We start from the raw sequence: 20370 nt of genomic DNA, 5'->3' as shown, positions 1-20370 counted from the left end.
TTCTAATGAGTATTTTAAATTGTTTATTGAACAAAGTGTTTGATTTTTCTGAAAATATTTAGCATTTGACCATGGTACAAGACGTGCTCCTTTTTGAGATAAGAGGTTGTTGCATACTCACTCTTCTTTATTAGAGCTAATGTGGGATTTCTTTTTCATCTTCTTATTTTGGATACATGAAGTTTCATCAGAAATTATCATTCAGAAAAATAAAGTACAATCAGCAGCTCAAAATATTTTGACAGTTATGGACAGCATAATGACCAATAGTATCCCCCTATCAGCAGGCATGCCATCTGGAAGAGAAATATTTTCACAACACAAGTTGGTAAAGTATATTGAATTAAATATTCAAAATGTTTTAAATCACACCCCAAACCTTTTGCCAATGGGGTGCGTACTAATACAGAAAAATAAAACTTGGTCACGAGTTCTATCTTCCTTAAACAAAACCAACAAAAAATTAGAAATAGAAATGCTAACCCAAGAACATAAGAAATTCTACACCAGCATCATGTCTCTGACAGTGGCCTAGGCAGGTCACAAGTACCTGGGACGATCCCAGAGACAAGTGGCAACTTTCCCAATAGTCATGATATTTCTCTCAATAGGGGGAGCGTTTTCAGAGAATCTAGCAACGTTTTTGGGTGAAGCTCCAGCCAGCAGCCCACAGCAGACTGTTGAACTAGATCATTTTGTGGACTCTTTTTTTTTGGTGGGGGGGAGGACAAGGGTTTGGGAGGGAAGGGTAGGCGTGGTTTTAGTTACTACTTGTTAGTTTAAGCGGATGGAATATGTCTTCTTGGTTAAGACCTTTATTACAGAAAGTTTCAACCTTGTTGTATTTTCCAGTGATATTTTTAATTAAAAAAAAAAAAGAAGAAGATTTAAACAGAAATTTCATTTGCTATTTAGATACCCAGACTCCCAGTTCAGTTAATGCCCTTCAGTAATTCATTACAATCCACTCATGATCTAATAACTTTGAACAAATGTATCACCTTCAGATTTGATCACCTCACTTGTTTCCTTTCCAAGATTTTTTACAAATGTGTTTAAATGGATCTCAATACAGATCCCTAGGGCACTCCATGGAAGAACTGACCATCAGCCCTATTCTGTTTTATATATTTTAACCAATTACCAATCCACTATAAGACATTACCTCCTGTCCTATGATTTTTTTTTTTTTTCTCAGGAATCTCATGAGTGATTTTATCAAAAATCTGGAAATCCAGCATATACGACAACTGGATCACCTTTTAAACAAGCATTTTTGATAAAATCACTCGAGAGGTTCCTGAGAAAAATTTGTTAAAACTTAATCAACCCCTTCAAAAACTTTTAACAAATCAGTAAAGCAAGACTTCCCGCTGTTAAATCCATGTTGCCTCTGGCTTATTAATCCTTATCTAGCAATATGTTTACAAACTGTTTTTCAAAATACCCCCAACTATGTTACCATGTTGACTGCACCTCTGTCAGGCAGGGCTTAATTTGTAGACAAAAAGGAAGTGGAACTGGGGGGCAGAACCAATAACAGAAGTGAACTTACTCCTACACACATAATACTTCATTTGTGGATAGAAAGATACTGGTATGTACATATACAGGGCCGGTCTTAGGCAGAGGCAACAGGAGCGGTCGCATAGGGCCTCGCGCCTCCAGGGGCCCTGCGGAGCTTCCTGTCGCTCCCTGCCATTGATTGTCAGTTGCTTTCCTTCCAGCTGCCCTGTGTTTAAAAAGTTGCAGCGGCGGCAGCAAAAAAGCAGGCTTGCCTCTAACCTTTAAGCCTTCCCTTCTCTCTCAGCGTGCACTGTGCCGCCTTTCTATGATGCAATTTCCTGTTTCCGGTTTCCGCGAAGGCGGAAAGAGAAGGGAAGGCTTAAAGGCTAGAGGTGAGCCTGCTTTTTCGCTGCCGCTGCAACTTTTTAAACACAGGGTGGCTGGAAGGAAAGCAGCTGAGGGCACAGATGGGGCTGGGGCGGGTGAGTCATTGGACATGTAGGGGAGGACAGAGGAGAATCGCTGGATACGGATGGAGGAGGGGAGGGGAGAGTTGAAATGCTGGATACGGATGGAGGGGGAGGGGAGAGTTGAACTGCTGGATACGGATGGAGGGGAGGAGAGAGTTGAAATGCTGGATACGGATGGAGGGTAGAGGAGAGTTGAAATGCTGGATACGGATGGAGGGTAGAGGAGAGTTGAAATGCTGGATACGGATGGAGGGTAGGAGAGAGTTGAAATGCTGGATATGGATGGAGGGGAGTTGAAATGATGGATATGGATGGAGGGGAGGGGAGAGATGAAATGCTGGTTACGGATGGAGGGGAGGGAAGGGAGAGGATGTGAGATGAAGTGAGATGAATATGGATGGAGGGGAGGAGAGAGAGGAGAAATGCTGGACATGGATGGAGGAGAGGGAAGAGAGAGGAAGGAGATGCATACTGACGGAGATGAGGGGAAAAAGAGGAAAAAAAACTGCACATGGCTGGAGAAAATAGGCAAAAGCTCCAGTGAAGACCGCGGAGGACCCAGCTTTTACCTATGATGTAGGGCAAGAAATGAAGACGAAAGGAGGAAAGTAAAGAAATAAATGGATTGAAGCCCTGGAAGTGGAGTTAAGGGAGCAGATAGAGAGCAGCATAATCTGAGATTGGGACCAACATGATCAGAAAAACAAAGTCACAAGACAACAAAGGTAGAAAAAATTCATTTTATTTTCATTTTAGTGTTTGGAATATGTCCAATTTGAGAATTTACATCTGCTGTCTTATTTTTCAATGTATAGCAAAGTTCTGTTTTTCTGGTATTGTGCTGCATGAAGAGTCTGTATGCTAATTTGGTCTGTGTCATTTTGGGCATACTGGAGCTGTAACAGCTTACAGAAATTATTTATAATGAAAAAAAAAGTTATTTTTCTTCTCCTGTATTGGTGTAATGTTTTCAATGATTACTGTTTATATGTGCCATGGCTGGTAAAAGGGTGTGGCTAAATGTGCCAACATTATCCAGTTCAGCACACTATTAGCAGCCAAGTTCATACAAAGTTAATTATGTTCAGTGGAAAATAAATCTGTTGGCTCAGGCTATCTGAATATTCAATCACTGTTTCATTATTGCTACCAAGTATTACATATTAAGGGGATTCGTTTTAATTCATTTATCTAGTCCTTACGTGCACATGGTTTTGCTTTTTAAACCCAAAGGTTTCCTAGTACAGCATTTTTCATGTTTGAACTAGTTTTTGTATACAAGTTTTGATTGATTTGTCTTCATTTGAAACAAAAGAAAATGTTTAAAACATATCTTCTCAACAAATGGCAGGGCTGGTGGGACTGGGGGGGGGGGGGGGCGGGGGGCAGCGAACTGGTCTGCACAGGGCCCCGCAGTTGCTAAGACCGGCACTGTACACATACTTGGAAAATTAATATATTTATATAACAAAAATGTTAAAGAATATCACTAACAGTAGTACAATCTTGCAACACTATGAAGAAAATCTTGTACTAATTGTGTTTCTCAACATTTATGTTTATTAAAAATTTGATATACTGCAACTTCTACAGCATAGGATGCAGCGGTTTACAACAAAGTAAAACAAAAGGTTAAGAAGAAGGAAAGGAATATGAACTCCAATATAAGATAGTAAAGGACATAACCATCCCAACACACAATATAAAGATAATATACAGCAGTGCCAACTGCTAGCTACAAACGATCAACAAAGTACTACATAAACAGATAATGGGCTTTTTTTACAAAGCTGCACTAGCGATTAGCGGTGCACTGAATGTGAAGAAGTCCATTCTATTCCCATGGGCTTCTTCACATTAAGTGCGCCTTAACTGGTAGTGCAGTTTTGTAAAAGGAGCCCACTGTTTGGTTTTGACAACTGCTAGCTGCACCACCACACAAGCCCATTAGCAGCATAATGCATCATTCATCAACAAAATTAAAGGAAAATTGGTAAAAATAAGTTTTCAAAGTAATCATTTAGTAAATGAGAGTTCAGAATGAATAAAGGTAAAGTATTCCACAGTTTTAGAGCCAAGAAATGAAAAGCAGAGTGTCTAGTAGACTCGTAGTTGGGCCCTTTTTGGAGGAGAAGAATAAGTTGATGAGTATCCAAGCAACAAAGACAGTGAGAAGGTGTGTATGGGATTGTTAAATAGGAGAGAAAGAATGGAATACTTAAATGAAGAGATTTTAAACTAAGTACAAAATATTATGGGTAACCAATGTAAGTGTTTTAGTAATGGAATAACAAGCAGCTGAATTTTGAAGTGTTTGCAATTAACATAAGGAATGCTGGGGAATCCCACAGTAAACAGAGTTATCGTAGCTAAGCTGTGAAATGACAAAAGCATGAATAAGCATATTCAGTGAAGAAAAATCAACGAAACCAATAGAAACCAGATCTCACAACTTGAGACTTGTTTATCAAGATGTAATTGAGAGTCTATTATAAACTCAAAATAGTCCTTCTGCAGACATTTTAATTGCTTAGGAGGGGCTAAACTGAGTAGCCTCGTGGACATCTCCTGGCTGAAGGAAACTCATACAGCTAAGACTTGTGCTGGCTAAATCCATGGTTATCCCTATCCTTTGGCTGTGTTTTCTCTGGGCATCTCTTCCTTCTTTCCTTGTCTATCATTGTCACTGCATTTCTATCTTTCCTAAAAAAAAAAAAAAAAAAGGAAAAAAATACCCTCTTGGCTCTGAAAATAGTGTGATCTGACTTTCATTCTGCTCTGCTGTTTCATTCTACTCTGCCTATAGTGTGCTCTGTTTTAATCTGCTCTGCCTGTTGTGATTTGATTGTTGTTGTTTCTAATTGGTTTATTGGCATCTGTAAATCTGAAAAAGAGATTTCAGATTTCAAAACTGCTAGCAAGTATTGGAACTTTTTTCCTTTCCTGGAGATTGTGGGTTTAAAACAAACACATTCCACAGGTTTTAAACTTTAAGCCCACCCACCCCAAGACTGACACTTCCTAAATAAATTTCCTAACTATTCTACTTATTGCAAATTAACTCCACCCAAATTACAACTGCCTCTGGTGGCCTATGTATGGCTGAGGAGTAAAGTTAATCTTGCACATTCCCATTCCAACAAACAGGATGACTTTTATTCTCTGTAATAATTGTGGTGTTTCAGTTTCAAGGCCAGAGTGGGTTTTGGGGGGGAATTGGGGGGCTCAGCACACAAGGTAAGGGAGCTATACTCCTGGCACCTATTTTTTGTTTTTTAAAAAATATTTAGAAGTGCCCCCTAGGGTGCCCGGTTGGTGTCCTGGTATGTCAGGGGGACTAGTGCACTAGAAATGCTGGCTCCTCCCATGACCAAATGGCTTGCATTTTGCCGGGTTTGAGATGGCCGGGACCGGTTTCCATTATGGCTGGAAAGCGAAGCCGGCCATCTCATGTAAACCCGGCGATCCTGCTCTGAACCCGGTGATCGATTTAGCCGTCCCCAACTGTATTTCGAAAATACGGTTTGCTCCACCCCTTTGCGGAGCCGGACCCAAAGATGGCCGGCCATCGATTTGGCTAGCGCCGTTCGATTATGCCCCTCTATGTCTCACTAACTCCTTATGCTCATTCCTCAATCTCTTCCTCCCTACTCCTTACCCCTCCCAATCTCTTCTCCTTTTGCTCATCCTATCTTTGTTTACCTCTCCATGCTCAATTTACATATCCTCAAAACCCCACTACTACTATGTTTACTACAACTTGTAACATTCTCCTTCAAGACTTTGTAATTCTATTTACTATGTAAGCCGCATTGAACCTGCTATGTGTGGGAAAGCGCGGGATACAAATGTAATTAATAATCCATGTAATTAATAATTATCTGGAGACTTAAGGCTTGTCCTGTCTGTCATCAGCTTGCTAGTTTAAAACAGGAGTTCAGTAAGGTAAAACAGGAATTAGATGCACTTAAAGCAGCTTCTAAGACTACACAAAACCATGCAGCACAGAATCAAGCCAATTTCACACCACTGCCTCCAAGGATAAAACCACCTAGGAATAGATGGTTCACAGTAGGCTCAGGAAGACTTCGCTATGTGCACCAGAGGCATCCGCCCTCACAAGTGTTGCCCCTACAGAATTCTTTTGCTCCATTACAGCATGGTGATGATCCTGAAAATAGAACGGAGGCAGAAGAGAAAGAAATTAAGTTGGAACAAAAGGATATGAAGGTATCCAAAGAGAAAAGACAACCCCAAATCACAAATGTTGAAGCACATACCAGGAAATGTACATGGAAAGCAATGGCCAGCTCACAGTCTAAGCAATAAAGTTCATGACCTTCAAGCCCTGATGTTGGAGGCAGACTTAGACATTGTTGCAATCACGGAGACGTGGCTAAATGGTTCGCATGAATGGGATGCAAACATACCAGGCTATAATCTGTTTAGGAAGGATAGAGAGAGTCGTAAAGGTGGAGGAGTAGCTCTATATGTGAGAAATGATATCACGGCGACCGAAATGACATCACTTGACCCTACCTGTCCCTCCAACTACCGCCCCATTTCCCTCCTACCCTTCCTCTCCAAGATACTTGAACGCGCCATTCACAGCCGCTGCATTGATTTTCTCTCCTCTCATGCCATCCTCGATCCGCTTCAATCCGGCTTTCGCCCCCTTCACTCGACAGAAACGGCACTATCTAAAGTCTGCAATGACCTATTCCTCGCCAAATCCAAAGGTCACTACTCCATCCTCATCCTCCTCGACCTCTCCGCCACTTTTGACACTGTCAATCACAACCTACTTCTTGACACACTGTCCTCCCTTGGGTTCCAGGGCTCTGTCCTCTCCTGGTTCTCCTCTTATCTCTCCCATCGTACCTTCAGAGTACACTTTCATGGTTCGTCCTCCTCCCCTATCCCGCTCTCTGTTGGAGTTCCTCAGGGATCTGTCCTTGGGCCCCTTCTTTTTTCAATCTACACCTCTTCCTTAGGCTCCCTGATCTCTTCTCATGGTTTCCACTATCATCTTTATGCTGACGACACCCAGCTTTATCTCTCCACACCAGAAATCACTGCGGATACCCAGGCCAAAGTCTCGGCCTGCTTATCCGACATTGCTGCCTGGATGTCCAACCGCCACCTGAAACTGAATATATGGTAAAATTATGTACAGTGGGGGAAATAAGTATTTGATCCCTTGCTGATTTTGTAAGTTTGCCCACTGACAAAGACATGAGCAGCCCATAATTGAAGGGTAGGTTATTGGTAACAGTGAGAGATAGCACATCACAAATTAAATCCGGAAAATCACATTGTGGAAAGTATATGAATTTATTTGCATTCTGCAGAGGGAAATAAGTATTTGATCCCCCACCAACCAGTAAGAGATCTGGCCCCTACAGACCAGGTAGATGCTCCAAATCAACTCGTTACCTGCATGACAGACAGCTGTCGGCAATGGTCACCTGTATGAAAGACACCTGTCCACAGACTCAGTGAATCAGTCAGACTCTAACCTCTACAAAATGGCCAAGAGCAAGGAGCTGTCTAAGGATGTCAGGGACAAGATCATACACCTGCACAAGGCTGGAATGGGCTACAAAACCATCAGTAAGACGCTGGGCGAGAAGGAGACAACTGTTGGTGCCATAGTAAGAAAATGGAAGAAGTACAAAATGACTGTCAATCGACAAAGATCTGGGGCTCCACGCAAAATCTCACCTCGTGGGGTATCCTTGATCATGAGGAAGGTTAGAAATCAGCCTACAACTACAAGGGGGGAACTTGTCAATGATCTCAAGGCAGCTGGGACCACTGTCACCACGAAAACCATTGGTAACACATTACGACATAACGGATTGCAATCCTGCAGTGCCCGCAAGGTCCCCCTGCTCCGGAAGGCACATGTGACGGCCCGTCTGAAGTTTGCCAGTGAACACCTGGATGATGCCGAGAGTGATTGGGAGAAGGTGCTGTGGTCAGATGAGACAAAAATTGAGCTCTTTGGCATGAACTCAACTCGCCGTGTTTGGAGGAAGAGAAATGCTGCCTATGACCCAAAGAACACCGTCCCCACTGTCAAGCATGGAGGTGGAAATGTTATGTTTTGGGGGTGTTTCTCTGCTAAGGGCACAGGACTACTTCACCGCATCAATGGGAGAATGGATGGGGCCATGTACCGTACAATTCTGAGTGACAACCTCCTTCCCTCCGCCAGGGCCTTAAAAATGGGTCGTGGCTGGGTCTTCCAGCACGACAATGACCCAAAACATACAGCCAAGGCAACAAAGGAGTGGCTCAGGAAGAAGCACATTAGGGTCATGGAGTGGCCTAGCCAGTCACCAGACCTTAATCCCATTGAAAACTTATGGAGGGAGCTGAAGCTGCGAGTTGCCAAGCGACAGCCCAGAACTCTTAATGATTTAGAGATGATCTGCAAAGAGGAGTGGACCAAAATTCCTCCTGACATGTGTGCAAACCTCATCATCAACTACAGAAGACGTCTGACTGCTGTGCTTGCCAACAAGGGTTTTGCCACCAAGTATTAGGTCTTGTTTGCCAGAGGGATCAAATACTTATTTCCCTCTGCAGAATGCAAATAAATTCATATACTTTCCACAATGTGATTTTCCGGATTTAATTTGTGATGTGCTATCTCTCACTGTTACCAATAACCTACCCTTCAATTATGGGCTGCTCATGTCTTTGTCAGTGGGCAAACTTACAAAATCAGCAAGGGATCAAATACTTATTTCCCCCACTGTATAATCATACCTGATAATTTTCTTTCCATTAATCATAGCTGATCAATCCATAGACTGGTGGGTTGTGTCCATCTACCAGCAGGTGGAGATAGAGAGCAAACTTTTGCCTCCCTATATGTGGTCATGTGCTGCCGGAAACTCCTCAGTATGTCGATATCAAAGCTCCATCCGCAGGACTCAGCACTTAGAGAATTACACCCACGAAGGGACACTCTGCCCAGCTCACCACCGCCGAAACGGGGGAGGGGAATTAACCCAGCTCATCCCCACACAAGTGGGGGAGGGGAATCCGTCCAGCTCATCCCCGCGGAGTGGGGGAGGGACACCACACCCGCCGATGCGGGGGGATCTGGCTTATCCTGCAACCGCAACCGCGGGAGGAGCTGACTGACCCTAACACCGCCGAAGCGGGAGGGGTACAAAGCTGCCCTACAGCCGCACGAAGCGGGAGGGAGTGCCGGCAGAATTTTAAGTCTCAATCCAGCCCCGTAAAACGGAGGGGAGAGGAATGCAGCAGCTCACTGTAACACAAACTCGTCTTAACTCTTGAAGAATCCAAGTGAAAAAACTTGAACACGAAGTCTTTCTGAAGTAACTGAAGACTAAACTTGAACCTGAAATGCAACCAGAATAAAAACAGTACAGATATCTGGGAGGGGCTATGGATTGATCAGCTATGATTAATGGAAAGAAAATTATCAGGTATGATTATACATAATTTTACCTTCCATATCATCAAGCTGATCAATCCATAGACTGGTGGGATGTACCGAAGCAGTACTCACCCAGGGCGGGACATTGAAATCCCTGACCTCAACACTGAAGCTCCAAACCGGGCCTCCGCCCGTGCAGCCACAGTCAAACGGTAATGCTTGGAGAATGTATGAGCCGAAGCCCAAGTTGCCGCCTTGCATATCTCTTCCAAGGAGACGGATCCGGCCTCTGCCATCGAGGCCGCCTGAGCTCTCGTGGAGTGAGCCTTCAGCTGGATAGGCGGCACCTTCCCCGCGGCCACATAAGCCGCTGCAATGGCTTCCTTGACCCATCTTGCCACTGTAGGCTTAGCAGCCTGCAGACCCTTACGAGGACCTGCAAACAGGACAAACAGATGATCCGACTTCCGGAAATCATTGGTCACTTCCAAGTATCTGATGATGACTCGTCTCACGTCCAGATATTTAAGAGCAGAGTACTCCTCTGGGTAGTCCTCCCTACGAAAGGAAGGGAGACATAGCTGCTGATTCACATGGAAGCGAGAAACAATCTTGGGCAGGAAGGAAGGCACTGTGCGAATAGTCACTCCTGCCTCAGTGAACTGCAGAAAAGGCTCTCGACATGAGAGCGCCTGGAGCTCGGAAACTCTTCTGGCTGAAGTGATAGCCACCAAAAAGACTGCTTTCAACGTCAGGTCTTTCAGAGATGCCCTCGACAAGGGTTCAAAAGGCGGCTTCTGCAATGCTCTTAGCACCAGGTTGAGATTCCACGCAGGCACCACTGAGTGTAGAGGAGGTCGCAGGTGATTAACTCCCTTGAGAAAGCGCACCACATCTGGCTGCGAAGCCAGGGAAGCACCCTTCAGGCGGCCCCTGAAACAAGCCAGAGCCGCTACCTGGACTTTAAGGGAACTGAGCGACAGGCCTTTCTCCAGACCTTCTTGCAGGAACGCCAACACTGAAGAAATTGGAGCAGTGAAGGGAGAAAGTGAGCCTGCTTCACACCACGCTGCAAAGATACGCCAAACCCTGGCGTAAGCAGTAGAAGTAGAGCGCTTCCTCGCTCTTAGCATAGTGGCGATGACCTTGTCTGAGAAGCCCTTCTTTCTCAGACGCTGCCGCTCAATAGCCAGGCCGTAAGACCAAAGGGGGAGGGATCCTCCATCACCACGGGACCCTGATGCAACAGGCCCTGCTCCACTGGCAGCCGCAGAGGATCGTCGACTGAGAGCCTGATCAAGTCCGCATACCAGGGACGTCTGGGCCAATCCGGACCCACCAGGATTACCCTGCCGGGATGCTTTGCCACCCGGTCTAGTACCCTGCCCAACATGGGCCAGGGCGGGAACACATAGAGAAGCTCTTGTGTCGGCCACTGTTGGAGAAGAGCATCTACTCCCAGGGATCGAGGGTCCCGTCCTCTGCTGAAAAAGCGCGGCACTTGGCAATTGGCCGATGACGCCATCAGATCTAGGCTCGGCTGGCCCCAGCACTTCGTGATGCCCAAGAACGCCTGAGCAGAGAGCTGCCACTCTCCGGGCTCCAAGGTATGGCGACTGAGAAAGTCCGCCTTGACATTCATGACTCCGGCAATGTGGGCCGCTGAAAGCTGCTCCAGGTTCGCTTCCGCCCACTGGCAAAGATTCATAGCCTCCTTGGCTAGAGGGGCGCTCTTGGTACCTCCCTGGCGGTTGACATAGGCCACAGCCGTGGCATTGTCCGACAGGACCCGTACAGGCTTCAGCACCAGTACCGGGATGAACTCCAAAAGCGCCAACCGAATGGCTCTGAGTTCCAGGAGGTTGATAGACCACTTTGCTTCTGCAGGAGACCAGAGCCCCTGCGCTGTCCTTCCCAAGCAGTGGGCTCCCCAGCCCGACAACGAGGCGTCCGTCGTGACGACAATCCACTCTGGGGTCGCCAGAGGCATTCCCGCAGACAACTTGTCTGTCTGCATCCACCAGCTCAGCGCCTTGCGCACTGCTGGGTCCAAGGGAAGGCGCACAGCATAATCCTCCGACATCGGAGTCCAGCGCTGCAGCAGAGAGTGTTGTAGTGGTCTCATATGAGCCCTGGCCCAGGGCACTACTTCCATCGTGGCCGTCATAGAACCCAACAGCTGCACATAGTCCCAAGCCCGAAGAGGAGAGGCTACTAGGAACTGGTCCACCTGAGCCTGAAGTTTGACAATCCGATTGTCTGGCAGGAACACTCTGCCCACTTGGGTGTCGAATCGAACTCCCAGATACTCCAGGGACTGAGTCGGGCGCAGCTGGCTCTTCTCCCAGTTGATGATCCATCCCAGGGAGCTCAAAAGAGCAACTACCCGGTCCACAGCTTTGCCGCACTCTGCATAAGAGGGGGCTCGGATCAACCAGTCGTCCAGATAAGGATGGACTTGTACTCCTTCCTTTCGCAGGAAGGCCGCTATGACCACCATTACTTTGGAAAAAGTCCGCGGAGCAGTAGCCAACCCGAACGGGAGGGCTCTGAACTGGAAGTGTCGGCCCAGGACTGCAAAACGCAGAAAGCGTTGATGAGGAGGCCAGATGGGAATATGCAGGTACGCTTCCTTGATGTCCAAGGATGCCAGGTACTCCCCTGCCTTCACTGCCGCTATAACAGAGCGGAGAGTCTCCATGCGAAAGTGCCGCACTTTCAAGGCCCGATTGACCCCTTTGAGGTCGAGGATAGGCCGGACAGAACCTCCTTTCTTTGGTACCACAAAGTAAATGGAGTAACGCCCCTTGCCAAGCTGACTTTCTGGCACCGGAACGACCGCACCCAGGCGGATCAGATTGTCCAAAGTCTGCTGCACTGCCACAGCTTTGACCGGAGACTTGCAGGGAGAGAGTACAAACCCGTCTCTTAAGGGTCGGCAGAACTCCAGCTTGTAGCCGTCTCTGATGACTTCCAGCACCCAAGCGTCTGAAGTTATTGTGGTCCACTCGCCCAGAAACGAGGACAGCCGTCCTCCAATCTGCACTGGGGCGTGGACCAAGACCCCGTCATTGGGTACGAGACCCTGGGGGAGGACCGGAGGGAGCACCTCCGGGACGGCGGTCTCTGCGAAAGGAATGCTGCTTGGGGGAGAAATTCCTCTTAAAGGAAGAGGGGGCAGAAGAACCCGACCTGCCCGGGCGGTACCGACGGGCTTCCTGAAACCGTCCTCTGGAGGTACCGGGACGAGCACTAGCCCGAGCCCTGACCTCTGGTAACTTCTTGCCCTTAGACGTGCCGAGAGCGGTCACGATTTTGTCCAGCTCGACCCCAAAGAGCAGCTTGCCTTTAAAAGGCAATCTAGCCAGGCGGGATTTAGAGGCGTGGTCAGCAGACCAATGTTTCAGCCAAAGCCACCGCCGCGCAGAGACTGTCTGAGCCATGCCTTTAGCTGAGGCTCTCAAGACATCATACAGCAAGTCTGCCAAATAGGCTAAGCCCGATTCCAGGGCTGGCCAATCAGCCCTCAAGGAATGATCCGAGGGGGAAGCCCGCTGCACCATAGTCAGGCACGCCCTGGCCACATAGGAGCCGCAAACTGAGGCCTGCAAACTTAAAGCAGCCGCCTCAAAGGACGACCTTAAGGCCGCCTCCAATCTCCTGTCTTGGGCGTCCTTTAGGGCCGTGCCACCTTCCACCGGCAATGCCGTTTTCTTAGTCACCGCAGTGATTAAAGAATCCACGGTAGGCCACAGATAGGCCTCACGTTCACTCACAGCCAAAGGATAGAGGCGGGACATAGCCCTAGCCACTTTAAGGCTCGCTTCTGGGACATCCCATTGAGCCGAAATTAAGGTGTGCATGGCATCATGCACGTGGAAGGTTCTAGGCGGGCGCTTCGTCCCCAGCATAATGGCAGAGCCAACAGGGGCTGAGGGAGAGACGTCCTCCGGAGAGGATATCTTCAAAGTGTCCATGGCCTGTAACAACAGGTTGGGCAAATCCTCTGGGCGAAAAAGCCGCGCTGCAGAGGGGTCATCCGCTCCATCCGAGCGGGGATCCGTCTCCTCCAAGGAATCCGCAAAGGACCGTTGGGAGACCTCAGACACGCTGCCCTCATCTACATCGGAGGAGACAAATTCCTCCAAGGCCTGGGAATCAACCCGAGGGCGTTTACCTCTGGGAACCTCAACCTCTTTACCAGACGAGGGAGCGGGGGCAGCGTTGTGCATGAGGAAGGCCTGATGCAGCAGCAAAACAAACTCGGGGGAGAAACCCCCCAGACTGTGCACTTCCGCAGCCTGGGCAACAGCCCTAGGCGCGCTCTCAACCGGCGCTCGCAACAGCGGGGGAGAGACATGCTGCGCATCCAAAATGGCGTCCGGCGCGAAACTCCGCGAAGGAGCCGCGCGGGAAGAACGGCTCTTAACTTTAGCCGCTTCTGTGCCGTCGCCCAAATTAAGGGCGTTCATGGCATTAATGTCTCCAACCTCAAGGGCGGCCCAAGAAGAAGCCGTCCGAGCCGCGTGGCCGGCCAAGATGGCGGAGGCGAGGAGCGGGGGATGGGCGTTTATGGCGGGAAAAACCGCCACGCCGGAGGAAGGACCGGGACATTCATCGGTCACGAAACTGTCACCCAACAAGGGCGAAACAGGCTTTAAGACCCCCGCATCCCCTCTAGAAGCGCTCAAGCGACCCGGGGAGCGACCCTTTGCGCCCTCGCCCTCCGACGCCATGTGCCACGAGGAGAAGAATCGGGGAACCCCCGCCCGCTATAAAAAGGTAAAATTACCTGCTGTCCGCTCCGAGTTGTAACGACCTGGTGTCCCAGTGAGTAGCTGCAATAGACGCTTAAATAAACGTCAAAATAAACGCCTTTAAAACGTTTAAAATTTTTTTTTTTTTTTTTTTTAACGGAGCCAGCGGGAGGGGGGAGAAAAGGAGGGACCTGGCACCACCAGGTTTGCACTTGCTCAAAAGAGCCCTCAACCCCAGGCACTCAACAAAACCTAAAAATTAGGCTTGGAGGCCTAGCCAGAGCTGCTGCTGTGTGTGACCACCACCTGCTGAGATAGAGAACATACAGAGGAGTTTCCGGCAGCACATGACCACATATAGGGAGGCAAAAGTTTGCTCTCTATCTCCACCTGCTGGTAGATGGACACAACCCACCAGTCTATGGATTGATCAGCTTGATGATATGGAACTAAGACTGAACTTATTGTTTTCCCACCCAAACCCACTTCCCCTCTCCCTTCACTCTCTATCTCAGTTGATAACACCCTCATCGTCCCCGTCTCATCTGCCCGCAACTTCGGTGTCATTTTCGACTCCTCCCTCTCCTTCTCTGCGCATATCCAGCAGATACTACTACTACTACTATTTAGCATTTCTATAGCGCTACAAGGCATACGCAGCGCTGCACAAAGAAGAAAGACAGTCCCTGCTCAAAGAGCTTACAATCTAATAGACAAGAAATAAAGTAAGCAAATCAAATCAAATCAATTATTGTGTACAGGAAGGAGGAGGGTAGGTGGAGGCAGGTGGTTACGAGTCAAAAGCAATGTTAAAGAGGTGGGATTTCAGTCTAGATTTAAAGGTGGCCAAGGAAGGGGCAAGACGTAGGGGCTCAGGAAGTTTATTCCAGGCGTAGGGTGCAGCCAAGACCTGTCGCTTCTTCCTCTATAACATTAGCAAAATTCGCCCCTTCCTCTCCGAGCACACCACCCGAACTCTCATCCACTCTCTCATTACCTCTCGCCTTGACTACTGCAACCTAGTCCTGACCGGCCTCCCACGTAGCCATCTATCCCCCCTTCAGTCCATCCAGAACTATGCCGCACGTCTTATCTTCCGCCTTAACCGATATACTCATATCACCCCTCTCCTCAAGTCACTCCACTGGCTCCCAATCAGATACCACATACAGTTCAAGCTTCTCTTACTCACCTACAAATGCACTCGATCTGCAGCCCCCCCCTTACCTCTCTACCCTCATCTCCCCTTACGTCCCTACCCGTAACCTCCGCTCTCAAGACAAATCCCTCCTTTCAGTACCCTTCTCCACTACCTCCAACTCCAGGCTCCGCCCTTTGTCTCGCCTTACCCCATGCCTGGAACAAACTCCCTGAGCCCATACAACGTGCCCCCTCCCTACCCATCTTCAAATCAATGCTCAAAGCCCACCTCTTCTCAGGAAATTTAACTACCCCAACTTGACATTTCGTCCTTTAGATTGTAAGCTCTTCTGAGCAGGGACCGTCCTTAATTGTTAATTTGTACAGCGCTGCGTAACCCTAGTAGCGCTCTAGAAATGTTAAGTAGTAGTAGTAGTAGTAGTGGACCTGGGGAAAGGAAGAAGCGATATGGATCACCTTAAAAGAGATGATAGAACCTCTATACACGTGGGTGTTGTCTACAGACCTCCGAAACAATTGGAGGAACTAGATAAAGACCTGATCGCAGATATTCAAAAGTTAGGAAACAAGAGAGGTGCTGTTGCTGGGAGATTTCAATCTGCCGGATGTAGATTGGAAGGTTCCGTCTGCGGAATCGGAAAGAAGTAGAGAGATCGTGGATGCTTTACAAAGCGGTTTGCTCAGACAAATGGTGACGGAACCCATGAGGGAGGGAGCGACGCTGGATCTGGTGCTCACAAATGGGGATAGCTTGTCAAATATCCGAGTGGGTGCCCACCTGGGCAGCAGTGACCATCAAACGGTTTGGTTTGATATTACAGCTAAAGTGGAGAGCGGCCACTCAAAACTCAAAGTTCTGGATTTCAAGCGTGCTGACTTTAGTAAAATGGGGGAATACCTGAGGAAGGAGATGATGGGCTGGGAGGAAATACGAGAAGTGGAAGGACAGTGGTCCAGGCTGAAAGAAGCTATAAATAAGGCCACAAACCTTTATGTAAGGAAAGTAAATAAAAGCAAGACAAAAAGGAAACCAATATGGTTCTCCAAGCAAGTGGCTGAGAAAATAAAGGCTAAAGAGTTGGCGTTCCAGAAATACACAAAAACTAAAGAAAAGGAACACGAGGAGGAATACAGGATGAAACTGAAAGAAGCCAAGAGAGAGATACGTCTGGGGAAAGCGCAAGCGGAAGAACAAATGGCTAGAAATGTAAGGAGGGGTGACAAAAATTTCTTCAGGTATATAAGTGAAAGGAGAATGACTAAAAAGGGAATTGTGAGACTAAAAGATACTGCGAACCGCTATGTGGATAATGATGAAGAAAAAGCAAATTTGCTAAATAGATACTTTTGTTCTGTTTTCACAGAAGAAAATCCTGGAGAAGGACCGCGATGGACTGCAAAAAGTATAAATGAGATTGAAGTGGATAGAGCACCGTTCACGGAAGAGAGTGTGTATGAACAGCTTGAAAAGCTAAAGGTGGATAAAGCCATGGGACCGGATGGGATCCACCCCAGGATATTGAGGGAGCTCAGAGAGGTTCTGGCGGGTCCTCTTAAAGATTTGTTTAACATATCCTTGCAGACGGGAGAGGATCCGAAGGATTGGAGAACGGCGGAGGTGGTCCCTCTTCACAAGAGTGGTGATAGGGAAGAAGCTGGAAACTACAGGCCGGTAAGCCTCACTTCGATTATTGGAAAAATAATGGAAGCGATGCTGAAGGAAAGGATAGTGAATTTCCTGGAAGCCAATAAGTTGCAAGTTCCGAGACAACATGGTTTTACCAAAGGGAAATCGTGCCAAACGAATCTCATTGAGTTCTTTGATTGGGTGACAGGAGAATTGAATCAAGGATGAGCTATGGACGTAATCTACTTAGATTTCAGCAAAGCTTTTGACACGGTTCCCCACAGGAGGCTCTTAAATAAACTGGAAGGGCTGAAGATAGGACCTGAAGTGGTGAACTGGATTAGGAACTGGTTGACGGACAGAAGCCAGAGGGTGGTGGTGAATGGAATTTGCTCGGAGGAGGGAAAGGTGAGTAGTGGTGTGCCTCAGGGATCGGTGCTGGGACCGATTCTGTTCAATATATTTGTAAGTGACATTGCCTAAGGGTTAGAAGGTAAAGTTTGCCTATTTGTGGATGATACTAAGTTCTGCAACAGAGTGGACACCCGGGAGGGAGTGGAAAACATGAAAAAGGATCTGAGGAAGCTAGAAGAATGGTCTAAGGTTTGGCAATTAAAATTCAATGCGAAGAAATGCAAAGTGATGCACTTAGGGCATAGAAACCCTCGGGAGATGTATGTGTTAGGCGGGGAGAATCTGATAGGTACGGACAGGGAGAGGGATCTTGGGGTGATAGTATCTGAGGATCTGAAGGCGACGAAACAGTGTGACAAGGTGGTGGCCGTAGCTAGAAGGTTGTTAGGCTGTATAGAGAGAGGTGTGACCAGCAGAAGAATGGAGGTGTTGATGCCCCTGTATAAGTCGTTGGTGAGGCCCCACCTAGAGTATAGTGTTCAGTTTTGGAGGCCGTACCTTGCGAAGGATGTAAAAAGAATTGAAGCGGTGCAAAGAAAAGCTACGAGAATGGTAAGAGATTTGCGTTCCAAGACGTATGAGGAGAGACTTGATGACCTGAACACGTATACTCTGGAAGAAAGGAGAAACAGGGGTGATATGATAGAGACGTTCAAATATTTGAAAAGTATTAATCCGCAAACGAACGTTTTCCGGAGGTGCGAAGGCGGTAGAACGAGAGGACATGAAATGAGATTGAAGGGGGCCAGACTCAAGAAAAATGTCAGGAAGTATTTTTTCACGGAGAGAGTAGTGGATGCTTGGAATGCCCTCCCGCGGGAGGTGGTGGAAATGAAAACGGTAACAGAATTCAAACACACGTGGGATAAACATAAAGGAATCCTATTCAGAAGGAATGGATCCTAAGGAGCTTAGCCGAGATTGGGTGGCAGAGCCAGCCGGTGGTGGGAGGCGAGGATAGTGCTGGGCAGACTTATACGGTCTGTGCCAGAGCCAGTGGTGGGAGGCGGGGCTGGTGGTTGGGAGGCGGGGATAGTGCTGGACAGACTTATACGGTCTGTGCCCTGAAGAGGACAGGTACAAATCAAAGTAGGGTATACACAAAAAGTAGTACATATGAGTTTGTCTTGTTGGGCAGACTGGATGGACCATGCAGGTCTTTTTCTGCCATCATTTACTATGTTACTAAGCAGCGAAAGGAGTCAACAGGTGTTAACTGGTAAAATAAAGAGGACTAGAACAAGAAAGAGGGTTTTAGGTGAAAACCTGTAACCAACAAGCTGTTTTAAAGGGGATTTAGTACCAATATTTGTAAGGTGTGCCATGGAGATAGTCAAGAGATATGACTGAAGAATAGAAAAGTCTGGGGAAACTGGAGAAGTTGGGAAAAATCAAAAGAATATCATGAGCGTTTAAGAACTTTTTAATATTAAAATCTTTAATTAAGGTCGCTAACGGATTCAAAAAGATATAAAGAGCAAATGGGACAGAACGGAGCCTTTCAAGACTCTGCAACAGAGAAATATCACTTGATTTACACATTTGATACTATAGTGTTCTCCCCAGAAATTTTTAGCAGCCTAGTGATATGAAGGACTAGCTGGGTAGGACAGAGGAATATTGCACAGTATTGTAAAATTTTCTGTTATTTGTAAATGCAACTGTTCTATCTCTGCAAACATGTGGACATTTAATGTAAATGCATAATCAGTGGTGTGCTGGAGCCGGCTCGCACGAGCCAGTTGTTAAATTTTACTGATTTTTGCGAGCCGGTTGCTGGAGTCAGGTAGCGAGCACACAAGCATCTGGTTTTTTTTCTCCTCCTCTCTCCCTCTTCCCCCAGCATACCTCATCATGTCGTCCCTTAGGTTCATCATCACCCCCTCACCGCTGCCTGACCAACCCGGAGCCTTTTCTCTGCCAGATCCCACCCACAGGAAGTTGCATCAGCGGGGCTGTACACTACTCGGCAGAGACAAGGCTCCGGGTGGACCAGGCAGCGTCACGTGTTACCACTACAGCTGCTGGAAGAGTAAGGTCAGAGAGGGAATGGAAGCTGAGAGAGGTAGGACTCGCAGAGGAGCAGGAGGGAGATGATGCTGGGTTTGGATGAGGACGGAGACAGCATGAAATAAAGAAATTGAAGCTATTTAGGTTAGTCTGTTTCCCCTTCCCGCGCTGCCGTTAAACCCAAAACAAAATCAAGCAAACTTATGAGCTGCTGCATCTACGTTGTCGTTCTTTATTGTTGGTAGCATTTTAATTTCATCTCACTTATATTTTCAAACATGCCAGCTTGTGCAGCACACAGATGAACATAGAGATAGTAGTAATTTGTTATAAATCATACTCGGTGTATCATTTGGAGGGGCTGGTTATAGGGACACCCTCTTGCATGTATTATATTTGTGCAGAGATTTTTTTCTCTTGGTAAAGGACCATTAAAACAGGTATCATGTTATAAGAATCAGGTGCTGCATCCACGTTGTCGTTCTTTATTGTTGGTAGCATTTTAATTCAATCTCGCTTATATTTTCAAACATGCCAGCTTTGGAAGCATACAGATGTACAAAGAGGTCAGAGAAGTATAGTAATGGAATAACTTTTCATAGAGTAGTAATTTGTTATAAATCATAACCAATATGTCATTTAGAGGGGCTGGTTATAGGGACACCCTAGCATGTATTATATTTGTACAGAGATCTTTTTTCTACTGGTAAAGGGCCTTAAAACAGATGTCATATTATAAGGATCGGGTGCTCAACATTCAGAGTTTCTATCTATCTATTTATTTAGTTACTTATTTATGACATTTAACCTTCTTATTGGTGCAGAGATTTTTTTTCTCCTGGTAATGGGCTTCTAAAACAGACATCATGTTATGGGAATCAGGTTCTCAATGTTCAGAGTTTCTATCTATTTATTTACGGCATTTTATCCTACGTTAAACTTGAATTAGATTGGAACCTGGAAGCATTAAAAAAAAATCCCGGAGAGAGTAATGCATGACCCCCC

The 20370-nt window shown here is 46.9% G+C and overlaps 1 protein-coding gene across 6 annotated transcripts in view; it reads right to left on the bottom strand.

Moving 5' to 3' along the window:
- Nucleotides 1-20370, bottom strand: part of PPARA (peroxisome proliferator activated receptor alpha) — a 652237-nt gene that overhangs the window by 508037 nt on the left and 123830 nt on the right. Inside the window, exon 1 of one of the 6 annotated variants that reach the window (XM_030213760.1) lies at nt 122-139. The exons of the other annotated variants lie outside the window; for them this stretch is intronic. The gene's annotated coding sequence lies outside the window, so the exon portion shown is untranslated. Of the gene's footprint in view, nt 1-121; nt 140-20370 lie in introns of those variants that run through there. 6 annotated transcript variants of the gene reach the window in all.

The sequence above is a fragment of the Microcaecilia unicolor genome, chromosome 9 (assembly GCF_901765095.1).
Source record: "Microcaecilia unicolor chromosome 9, aMicUni1.1, whole genome shotgun sequence".
In the NCBI taxonomy this organism is placed as follows: domain Eukaryota; kingdom Metazoa; phylum Chordata; class Amphibia; order Gymnophiona; family Siphonopidae; genus Microcaecilia; species Microcaecilia unicolor.
The sequence above is the reverse complement of the archived record's forward strand: the minus strand, read 5'-3'. Positions and strand labels throughout refer to the sequence as shown.